This window comes from Balaenoptera ricei, chromosome 12, assembly GCF_028023285.1.
Source record: "Balaenoptera ricei isolate mBalRic1 chromosome 12, mBalRic1.hap2, whole genome shotgun sequence".
Lineage (NCBI taxonomy): Eukaryota > Metazoa > Chordata > Mammalia > Artiodactyla > Balaenopteridae > Balaenoptera > Balaenoptera ricei.
Window position 1 is genome coordinate 28,561,195 of NC_082650.1, and position 12,232 is coordinate 28,573,426.

The 12,232-nt window shown below is 34.1% G+C and overlaps 1 protein-coding gene and 1 pseudogene across 12 annotated transcripts in view; both read left to right on the plus strand.

The window, feature by feature from the left end:
• Positions 1 to 12,232, plus strand: part of AHI1 (Abelson helper integration site 1) — a 215,666-nt gene that overhangs the window by 134,247 nt on the left and 69,187 nt on the right. The gene's annotated exons all lie outside the window — the stretch shown is intronic.
• Positions 10,777 to 11,764, plus strand: LOC132376262 (rho-related GTP-binding protein RhoQ-like; annotated as a pseudogene).

Sequence of the window (12,232 nt, forward strand, 5' to 3'; positions counted from 1 at the left end):
CTTATCAGATACGTGATTTGCAGATATTTTCTCCTGTTCTGTAGGTTGTCTTTTTCTCTTTCTTGATCATGTCCTTTGAAGCACAAAATTTTTTAAAAATTTTTATGAAGTTCAATTTCTCTACTCTTTTCTTTTGTTACTTGTGCTTTTGTTACCATATCTAAGAAACCATTGTCTGATCTAAGGTCACGAAGATTTACTTCTATGTGTTCTCAGAGAGTTTTATACATTTAGCTCTTACCTCTAGGTCTATAATCCATTTAGATTTAATTTTTATATATGGTGTGAGTTAGGGATGTAACTTTATTTTTTTGCATGTGTCTATCCAGTTTTCCCAGCACCATTTATTGAAAAGACTATTATTTCCCCATTTAATGGTCTCGGCACCCTTTTCAAAAATCAGTTGACCATGAATGTAAGGGCTTATATCTGGACTCTCAATTCTATTGTGTTGATTCATTTGCCTATCTTTATGTCAGTAATCCACTGTTTTAATTGCTGTAGCTTTGTAGTAAGTTTTAAAAGCAGAGCTTGTCCTCCAGCTTTGTTCTCTTTCCAGATTATTTTTCTATTCTAGGTCCCTTGCATTTCCATATGAATCTTAAAATCACCTTCTCAGTTTCTGCAAAATTTTTAATACGGATTGTGTTGAATCTGTAGATCAAAATGGAGGATTTTCATCTTAACAGTATATTAAGTCTTCCAATCTAGTAACATGGTTCTTTCAATTTATATAGGTCTACTTTAATTTCTTTCAATGACATTTTGTTTTTAGTATGTAAGTCTTAGACTTTTATTTCAAGTATTTTATTCTTTTTGATGTTGTAAATAGAATTGGTTTTATATTCAGATTGTTCATTCCTCAGGTATAAAAATATAATTGATTTTTTATATTCACCTGTATTCTGCAACCTTACTGAATTTGTTTACTACTTCTATAAGATGTTTTGGAGGATTTTTTTGTAGATTCCTTGAGATTGTCTATACACAAGGTCATTTCATCTGTTAATATAGTTCTACTTCTTTCTTTCCATCTTGATGCCTTTCTTTTTCTTGCCTAATTTACTGGCTGGAATCTCCAGTACAGTGTTGAAACAGCAAGGGTGAGTGTCTGTGTCTTCTCTTGCTCCTAATCTTAGGGGAAAAGCTATCAGCCTTTGACCATTAAGTATGTTGTTAGCTGTGCGCTTTTGTGAATAACCTTTATCAGGTTGAAGCAGTTCCCTTATATTCTTACTTTGTTGAGTGTTTTTATCAGGGAAGGATGTTGGATTTTGTTAAATGCTTTTTCTGTATTTATTGAGATGATTATGTGGGGTTTGTCCTTAATGCTATTAATATGGTCTATTACATAGACTGATTGTCATATGTTAAACCAAACTATCATTTCTGGGATAAATCCCACTTGTCATGGTGTATAATCCTTTTTATATGTTGTAGATTCTGTTTACTAGTATTTTGTTGATATTTTTACATCAGTATTCATAAGCAGTGTGTAGTTTTCTTGTCCAGCTTTGGGATTATGATAACACTGACTTCATAGAATGAGTTGGAAAGTGTTCATTTCTCTTTTATTTTTTAGAAGAGTTTTGTAAAAGATTGACATTATTTCTTCTTTAAACATTTGGTACAGTTTGCCAATGCTGCATTCTGTACCTGGGCTTTTCTTTGTGGAAATTTTTTTAATTGTTAATTCAGTCTCTTTACTCTTAAGGTCTATTCAGATGTTCATCTTCTTCTTCAGTCACATTTAAGTTGTCTCTTTCTAGGAATTTGTCCCTTTCATCTGGGCTATTTAATTTGTTAACATACAGTTGATAATAGCACTCCATTATAATCCTTTATATTTCTCTAAGGCCAATAGTGATATCTTCTGTCTCATTCCTGATTTTATTAATTTGGGTGTTACCTTCCACTCCACCACCCTTGGTCAGTCTAGCTAAAGTTTTGTTAATTTTCTTGGTCTTTCAAAGAACCAATTATTGGTTTTGTTAATTTTCTCTATTCTTTTTCTATTTGTTATCTTTTATTTCCATCCTAATATTTATCATTTCCTTCCTTCTACTTGCTTTGGGTTTAGTTTTATTTTTCTAGTTTTAAAGTATAAGGTTAGTGTATTGATTTGACTTTTTTTTCTCAATTAAAGCATTTACAGCTATAAAATTTCCTCAGATCATTGCTTTTGCTGCTTCCCATACATTTTGGTATGTTGTGTTTACCTTTTCATTTATCTTTTTTAAATTTCCCTGGTGTTCTCTTCTTTGACCCATTGGTATTTAGGAGTGTGTTGTTTAATTTTGACACAATTTCCCAATTGTCTTTCTGTTACTGATTTCTATTTTCATTTCATTGTGGTTGGAGAACATACTTTCTGTCATTCAGGGTTATTTGTTTTTTTTAAAGGCTTATTTTATAGCCTAGCATATTGTCTATACTAGAGAATGTTCTACATGCACTTAAGAAGAATATGTATTCTGCTTTTATTAGGTGGAGTGTTCGATAGATGTCTGTTAGATCTAGTTGGTTTTTAGTGTTGATCAAGTCTTCTGTTTCCATGTTGATCTGCCTAGTTCTAGTCATTATAGAAAGTGGAGTATTGAAGTCTCAACAACTATTGTTGTTGAATCATCTATTTCATCTTTCAATTCTGTCCATTTTGCCTTATGTATCTTGAGGCTTTTTAGGTGCATATATATTCATACTTATTTATGGCTTCCTGATTGATTGACCCTTTTATCATTTAAAATGTCCTTCTTTATCTTTACTAACAGTTTTTGTCTTTGATTATATTTTACCTGGTATCAGAATAGCCTCTCCAGCTCTCTTTTGGTTTCTGTTTGTATGGTATATCTTTTTCATCCTTTTCAACTTTATTGTGTCTTTAATCTAAAATGTTCCTCTTGTAGACAGCAGATGGTTTGATCATGTCTTTTTTCCATTCTGATAATCTCTGCTTTCCATTTGGAGTGCTTAATCCATTTACATTTAATTTAATTACTGATAAGATAGAATTAAGTCTACAATTTGGTTTTGTTTTCTTTATGTCTGATGTATTTTTTTGCTGCTTTCCTCTTTCATTACTCACTTTTTTTGATTAAAGTAATATTTTTAATATACCAATTTACATCCCTTTTTCTTTTTGTGTATTTACTTGAGTTGTTTTCTTAGTAGTTACCCTGAGAATTACAATTAACATCTTAACTTAAAACAATATAGTTTGGATTAATACCAACTTAATTTTAATAGTATATAAAAACTTTAATACAGTTATTTTCCCTTCTGCCTCCTTTGTGCTATTATGGTTGTACAAATTACATCTTTTTTTTTTTTTTACCATCTTTATTGGAATATAATTGCTTTACAATGGTGTGTTAGTTTCTGCTTTATAACAAAGTGAATCAGCTATACATATACATATACATATATCCCCATATCTCCTCCCTCTTGCGTCTCCCTCGCACCCTCCCTATCCCACCCCTCTAGGTGGTCACAAAGCACGAAGCTGATCTCCCTGTGCTATGCGGCTGCTTCCCACTAGCTATCTATTTTACATTTGGTAGTATATGTAAGTCCATGACACTCTCTTATTTATACATTGTAAGCCCATCAACACATTTTTATAATTCTTTACAAAGTTGTCTTTTAATTTACATGAGGAGTTTCCCAAAAAGTACATTTATACTGTCCTTTGTATTTACTTATGTAATTACCTTTATCAGTGCTCTTTATTTCTTTATGTGGATTTGAGTTACTGTTAAGTGCCCTTTTGTTGCAGCCTGAAGGACTCCCATTAGTTTTTCTTGAAGGGCAGGTCTACTAGCAACAAACTCTCTGTTATCATTTATCTGGGAATGTATTAATTTCTTCTTTTTTACATGGTAGTTTTGCTGGATATTGAATAGTAGGTTGAGTCTTCTTTCCACACTTATTGTTGAAAGCATCATCTTACTAACTTCTGAACTCCAAGGTTTCTGATGAGAAATCTATTGTTAATCTTATTGAGAATCCTTCTGTGTGATGAGTTGTTTTTCTCTTGCTGCTTTCAAGATTCTAGGGCTTCAGTAGTTTGGCTATGATATGTCTAGGTGTGGATCTTTCTGAGTTTATTCTACTTGGTGTTTGTTTAGGCTCTTGGATGTGCTGATTAATATTTTTGATCAAATTTGGGAAGTTTGGGCAGTTATTTCTTCAACTATTCTTTCTTCCCTTCTGTTTTTTCTCTTTTTGGGTCTCCCATTATTCATATTTTGGTACACTTGATGGCAGCCCATAGGTGTCTGAGGCTCTGTCATTTTTCTTCATTCTTGTTTCTTTCTGTTCCTCAGACTAATCAGTGAAAAAGTTCACTGATTCTTTCCTCTGCCAGTTCAAATCTACTGTTGAGCCCCTCTAGTGAATATTGTACTTTTCAACTCTAGAATTTCTATTTGTTTTTTAATTCTTTGTTTTTATTGATGTTTTCAATTTGCTGAGATAGCATTCTCATTTTCTCTTAATTCTTTTTTAAAATTTTTGTTGGACTATAGTTGATAAACAATGTTGTGTTAGTTTCTGCTGTACAGCAAAGTGAATCAGTTATACATATACATATATGCAGTCTCTTAATTCTTTAGACATGGTTTCCCTTAGGTCTTTGAACATATATATACCAATTTAAAGTTTTTGTCTAGTAATTCCAGCATCTGGACTTTCTCAGGGACAATTTCTATTGACTTCTTTGACTCCTATTAGGGTTATACTTTACTCGTTCTTTACATGTCTTGTAACTGGACATTTGAGATAATATAATGTGGCAAACTTAAAAATCAGATTTTCTACCCCCACTTCCCTATGATTTGTCATTTTTGTTATTATTACTGTTACTATTTGTTTAATTAGGGACTTTTCTGGAGTAATTCTTTAAAGACTGTACTTTTTGTGTTGTGCAACCACTAAAGTGTCTGCTTGGTTAGCTTAGTGGTCAGCTAATGATTGTATTAAGATTTCCTTAAATGCCTAGGACCTTTTCCATAGGGCTGTATGTGTGTGTTAGGACATGTTTTTAGTGCTTCAACATGCAGTTCATAACTCTACCATACTTAGACTTCACTTTTTGCTTGCATCGACTGTCAAGGTCGGCACAGATGAAAGATTTGAGCCTTCTCTGGTCTTTCCTGGGCATACACAGAGTTTTGCACATGCCCATGGCCTTCTAGATTTCCAGGAATCTGTTGATGCTTTTCAGCAAACTCTATAGACAGACATGTTATTTCCCAGTTTTTCCTTTTAATTTTTTGGTCAGTTCCTTACTTGTCATAACATGTATCACCACCTAAGTTGCCACTGATTTTTTTTGACAAATGCTCGAGGAATATGGCTGTTCAAACAGCTGACTCTGAGTCACATCAAATAAAGACAAGCCCTGAGAATGGAGCTTTTCAGGGGCTGCCACCTAGGTCATATAGTAGCACTTCTCTGGAGATGGGGATTTATAGGCACTCTGAACCTGTTCTGCCCTCTCCAGTGACTGCTGACCTGATAGTTTTCACAGTTAACCGTGGTTGTCAGTCTGTTTTTAAAGCTACCATGGGGCTGGCAAGAGAGTAATGGGAATAGGGCAGGTTAAAATTCCACAAAACTTGATGTTTTTACCAAGATCCAACTGTTTTTCTTGAATACATGCTCTTTGGATTATTGCAGTCCTTTGGCTAATTTTTCAAGTTCTTAAAAGTTGATTTTGACAGTTTTGCCAGTTTCCTTGATTTTATGGAAGAGCCAATTTTCATTAATCTCCCATTCCAGAAGTGCTTCCCCTCTACTCATTTGTTCTTAAGCTCAGTGTTTTCTAGTTGCTTCTTTAAAATTCTATTTGCTGATTTCTATTTTGCCATTTGAAATACTGTTTGGTAGGTTTTAGAGCCCCTTACTTGACCGTCTGCATCTCTGTATGTATCATAATTATATTTATATGCTAAAATAGAGACGTTTTCCATCAAGCTTCTTCATTATCCTTCTATTATATTCTTGTCTTCTTCCTCACTAAACCAAATACTCACATGTGTGTACATGAGCTTTTCCCAGAATATTTGGATTGACATTAGAATTAGAAATAGACAAGCCTCAGTGTTTAAATAAGATGAGCAGTTAATTATTGATGTCTTACTATCAGCAGCCTAAAAAGCTTTTCTCTTTCCATTTAAATTTATTACTCAAGATTCCTTCACAAAGCCTTTCCAAATTAACAATGCCTAGTCATTTCAGTATAAGTGTAAATATAAACTATAGTGATCAGATGGACACACCTGTTAGTATACATATGTCTGCCATCACTTTGGCCTTATTTCAGTTTACCACAACACTTCCCAGTTTGATGGCCTCAACAAATTGTGACTGAGAAGATAATATGAAGAAAAGTGCTTTGATGATATTCTTCAGGTGCCTTCTGTAATAGAAATACCAAGTCTTAAAGATCCTTCTTTTGGCATAAATCTTAGCGAAAGTCATAAGCAGTGAACCAAGCAGATTTATGTTTACTTGGTTCCACGAAGACCTCTAACTTCAAAGTTAAATATATAGGTTTAGTGATTAAGAGCATAGATTTAGGAGAAAAGCAAACCTTCTAACATCTAGAATTTGCCAAACTGTGTGATTTAGACAAGTAATAATTCTTTTAGTTTATAATTAAGGAAACAAAGGCATGATAAATACTAAATAGGGTGTTTATGAACTTATGTGTGAACATGTGTATGTACACAAATATATATATATGTGTGCTATATATGTGTGTGTATATTTGTGTGTATGTACACATACACACATGCATATGTATATAGTGTAAAATGCTTAGCTCATGCCTGACACATAACAAGCATTAAATAATTGGTAGATACATATATTTCTAGATAACATCTAGAGAGATAAACAGACATATCTATAGCATAGCAGATTATTAAATAATAACAGTAGATATACGTTGCTGAGAAAAAAATAAACTGAGATTTATATACTTGTTTTAGAATGAGTGAATTAAACTTTAAGGATAAGAATTTTTAAGTATATAATATTTGAAATAGTATGTTTTTCTTAACTATGTCTTAAGTAGCTTCAAGTCAAGAACTTTATGCTGCATTTCTTTATATTTCCCATACTATGTACAGTGCTATATATATAGCACACACCAAACATATTTATTATATAAATGAGTTACTAGTTAATTCATCTTTTTAGAAATTGTTAATAAATTATGGGAATTCCCTGGCGGTCCAGTGGTTAGGACTCTGCGCTTTCACTGCCGAGGGCGCGTGTTCAATCCCTGTTCAGGGAACTAAGATCCCACAAGCTACATGGTGCATCAAGGAAAAAAAAAAAAAGAAAGAAAAGAAATTATTTATAAATTTAATGAATTCTGTTAATAAATGCCCTTAGGGGTGCTCTTAAGTAGTTCTCAAAAATATCAGGTACTGTAACTCTTTGCACTTATAGTTGGTGCCCAGGAAATCCTGAAGATGCCATTAAGCATTAAAAAGATTTAATTTCATTCTCAAAAGATTTGTCTCCAGACCTTATGTTATTTTTAAGTGATAAGTCTGTTATCTCTATTATGTGTATTTAAGCACAGAGAAATGCACCCATACCTCACTCTCAAAGAAAAATGGAAATGTAGCTCATACAAACAATTTTTAGTTCCTGTAGGTGCATATTCAGTTTTAGAATAGGCTTTTCCAAACTAGTTTTGCAACAATACAAGTCTATTTGAAGACCCTTGTATAACTTACTTATCTATCTATATGTTTATTTTTTTAAATATATTTATTTATTTATTTTTGGCTGCATTGGGTCTTTGTTGCTGCGCACGGGCTTTCTCTAGTTGCAGCGAGCGGGGGCTACTCTTCATTGCAGTGCACGGGCTTCTCATTGCAGTGGCTTCTTTTGTTGCGGAGTATAGCTCTAGGCACGCGGGCTCAGTAGTTGTGGCTCACGGGCTTAGTTGCTCCGCAGCCTGTGGGATCTTCCCGGACCAGGGATCAAACCCGTGTCCCCTGCACTGGCAGGCGGATTCTTAACCACTGCACCACCAGGGAAGTCCCTATATGTTTATTTTTAAGTTTTTTATCATTTATATATTCATGTGTTTATATCCTTAACAAACTTGAATCAATAATTTTTATTTTAGTATTTATAAATTTGTATGTTTATGTATTTTTTAAAAAATTTGTACTACCTCTCATAACAATATGGCAACAGAAAGGACCTGGCCAGGAAAGTAGCATCTAAGGAAAATAGAAACAAGTTATAAATGCAACAGGGTAAAAAAGAGAATATTCCATTTATCATAAGGGATATATTTCTGTATATAATCTCTATAAACCACTGCTTTGAACTGTGAAGTATAAAATTTATAATGACTAAAACTGTGTATAAAGTGAATAATATGTTGTTTGCAGATACTTGAATTTATTTTTGTTTAAAAATATAATCTTCAGCTGATTCTTTTTCTACTGATTTTACATTTACTCATAGCTCATGGTTTGTTAAGAGAATTTAAAGAAATTTATTATACTTTTATGAAGTAATTCATAAATTATTATTTTAATATTCAACATCAGCATGCACCCTAGTACTCTTTATTGGCAACTTAAAAGTAGAGAAACAGCAGAGTAACTTGTACAAATACTAAAGGTGTCCCGTTTTTAAAAAGGGCCACCAGACCAAAAACAATGAAACATAAAACGGAATATCCCAAGGACAGGAACTGTTCACTTCTGTCTCCTCAGCCTATAAGAGTACCTCAGACATGATATCGATCTAATAATTATTGCTAGATAAACAGATCTAATCTTTCAATTTTTGCTTGTTTTTCTATTTTAAAAAGTTTGCTAATCCTTAAGAGATGGTAGGGGAACCTAAGAAATGTTTACTATGACTCCTAGTTGCAGTTTGAGCATGAGCTTGTTGAAAAAAATGACGAAGTAGATGTTAAATTACTCAAATCTGGACCTAGTCAGCATTTCAGTGCTACGAGGGAAACTAAGAAACGTAAGTAAAATAGGAAAGGAGGAACAGGTTTACTTTTTTAAGTTTTACCCGTGACAATTTGTTATAAGATTTGGTTTTATATTTTAAATTATGTTTCTTAACCATTCAGTCACATACTTGATACGTGCAGAAAATAAATGTACATGTTTTATAAAGTAGGTCATCGAAATAAAGTTAATTAAACCTTAAGGTACATCAGAATCACCTGGCAACTTTGTTAAAACAGATTACTGGGTCCATCCCCAGAATATATGGTTTCAGTTGGTCTGGAATGGGGCCCAAGAATTTGCATTTCTAACCAGTTTCCAGGTAGTGTTGCCACTGCTAATCTGGAGACCCCACTTTGAGCACCCACGTCTAAACCAATGATTCATAATTCTCCTTTTGCTATCCCTCCCAAGAAAAATAATTAAAGTACACTGTCATCTTTCTTCCCTAACAAAAAACAAAACAAAAATCTGTAGTCCAGTCTATAAAGGTCTGCATCATTCTCTTGATTTTTTTTTTTTTTTTTTAGGAAATAACCAATACAAAGATACATTTTAGAGCCTTTTTCAATGAAGCACTAATGATTCACTGTAACAAAGTATGTGAATTGTGATTTCCAGTAAGAAGAGGTTTAATTAATACCAATCATCATATAAAATGAGTAGCTTTATTTGTGAAGTCCAAAAGTTCAATCATTCCTATTCGTCAAAGAAGAAAGAAGTATTTCCAACCAGTAAATTCCAAAGAAATGCTTTATCACTATTCTTCTTTAATTATGACTAAGAGGCTTTTCCTGTGTAGTACTGCAGCAAGCAAACAAGCTTTTCTAATTCATGTATGATCACAAATAATCAGGCACACTGTTATCCAACAAATTAATATTTTGAATTTACATTAAAATTTGTGAATGCCATTCTTTTGGAATAGTTATTTGAATACCTGATATGATAGAATTTTTAAGCTGGAAGGGATACCACCTAGCATCTGGTCCAAACCCCTTAGTTTACAGACATCCAGCTTGAGTGTTTTATGATATATTTTAGCCTTGGAGGCCCAGGCAGGACTGGAAACTCACTGTCTTGATTCCTAGTTTCGTATTTTTTTCCATTACCCTTAGTAGTTACTTTACCAGAAGGTATTTGGAATTAAATATTTTCAAATATTTGTTTGATGAAGTGTTTAAGGTTCATATATACTAGCATTATGTAGCAGGATAGAACAGATAGTTTGTCTGGTACAGAAACAATAAACTTTGTGCAATTATTTACTTTCTTTATCTCTGTTTTCTTAATCTATTATTATCCAGATAAGATCAGTCAAAAATAACAAGACCTTAGTTTCTTTTTTATGAATATCTTTAGAGTTGTCTTTCTTAGTGTTCATGGAAATAATCATAAGAGACTGTATATATTTCTACCACATGGTGCTAGAAGTAGGGTTATATGTTTTTCCATTCTTCTTATGAAATAAAATATAGTCCCAGTGTCACTATTAGTAAAGGAGTCATTTGAATGTTTAGTAATGTACTTCTGTACAATTCAGGATTTGTTGTTAAATTTGATTTTCTACTAACTTTTTTTATCTGCTCTTTTTTTCTATTTTAATAATAAAGACCCAACATTGCTCGACATAGTTGAGAAATGAGACTTTCCTAAAGCTTATTTTCTTTCACTTGTTAAATATTACTGGGGAGCAGCAGGTAGGCACAGCCGGGGAAGGGACCGGTGGAGGTGGGGGGATCATGCCCAGCATAGCTCGTGGGCCAGTGCAGTGATGCTCAGGTACATGGTGGTTGGCGACTGCACGGCGGGCAAGATGTGCCTACCCATGAATTATGCCAACGACGCCTTCCTGGAGGACTACATGCCTGCCATCTTCAACTGCTACACAGTCAGTGTCACCTTAGGGGACAACTAGTACCTCCTGGTCCTCTATGACACGGCCAAACAGAAAGACTAAGAGCAGACAAGAAGACTGGGATCATCTGAGGCTTTTATCTTATCCGATGACTGATGACCTCCCTGTATGCTTCTCTGTGGTAAATGTAGCCTCATTTCAAAATGTGAAAGAGGAGTGGGCAACAGAACTTAAGGAATACACACTAAGTATACCTGTTGTATTAATAGGAACTCATATCTCTGAGGTGACCCCAAAACTATAGCAAGACTGAAAGATATGAAAGAAGAACCTATGTCTGGAACAAGGGTGGAAACTAGCAAAAGAAATGAGAGCAAGGACTTCCCTGGTGGCGCAGTGGTTAAGAATCTGCCTGCCAATGCAGGAGACACGGGTTCAAGCCCTGGTCTGGGAAGATCGCACATGCCTCAGAGCAACTAAGCCCAAGCACCACAACTACTGGGCCTGCGCTCTACAGCCCGCGCACCACAACTACTGAGGCCACATGCCACAACTACTGAAATCTGCACGCCTAGAGCCCATGCTCCCCAGCAAGAGAAGCCACCGCAATGAGAAGCCCACACACCACAACAAAGAGTAGCCCCCGCTCACCGCAACTAGAGAAAACGTGCACACAGCAACGAAGACCCAATGCAGCCAAAAATAAATAAATAAATAAATAATTTTTTTAAAAAAAATTAAAAAAAAGAAATGGGAGCATGCTGCTATGTGGAATGTTCACCTTTAATCCATCAGGGATTGAAGTGTTTGGTGAGGCTATCACAGCCATTTTAACTCCAAAGAAACACACAGTTAAAAAAAAAAAAAAGGGTCAGGATGTATAAACTGTTGTTTGATTACATGAGAAACATCTCTAGTGGCCAAGAAAACGGTCCATTTCTCTCAGAAAGCATATGAAATGCTACAGCTATACCCAGACCTCTTATAAATAATGAAGCAGTTTAAAACTTGAAAGAGATTTTTTTAAAAACCCTGTCATCAGAATTCTATAAAATTCATTAAGGATGTTTCCCTAAGGTCGAAAAAGCAGCAAATGCGTCTGAAGCCACAATCTAGTCTAAATAACTTTATTTCAACTAGAAAGTACAATCTCTCTGGGGTTTCATAGTTTAAAAAGCTACAATCACACCATGTTGTTAACTATGTGAAAAACAGTGCTATAAATATCACTGCCTGGCTTAGACCATCCATACTTCTGCGTAGTCCTTATGGAATCTTCACAAAGAAGCATCTTCTCCCTTTGCTCCAATTAATTGTTCTTGTATGTAAGTTGCTTTCTCTTTTAGTATATCCAGAGTGTTGAAACAACAAG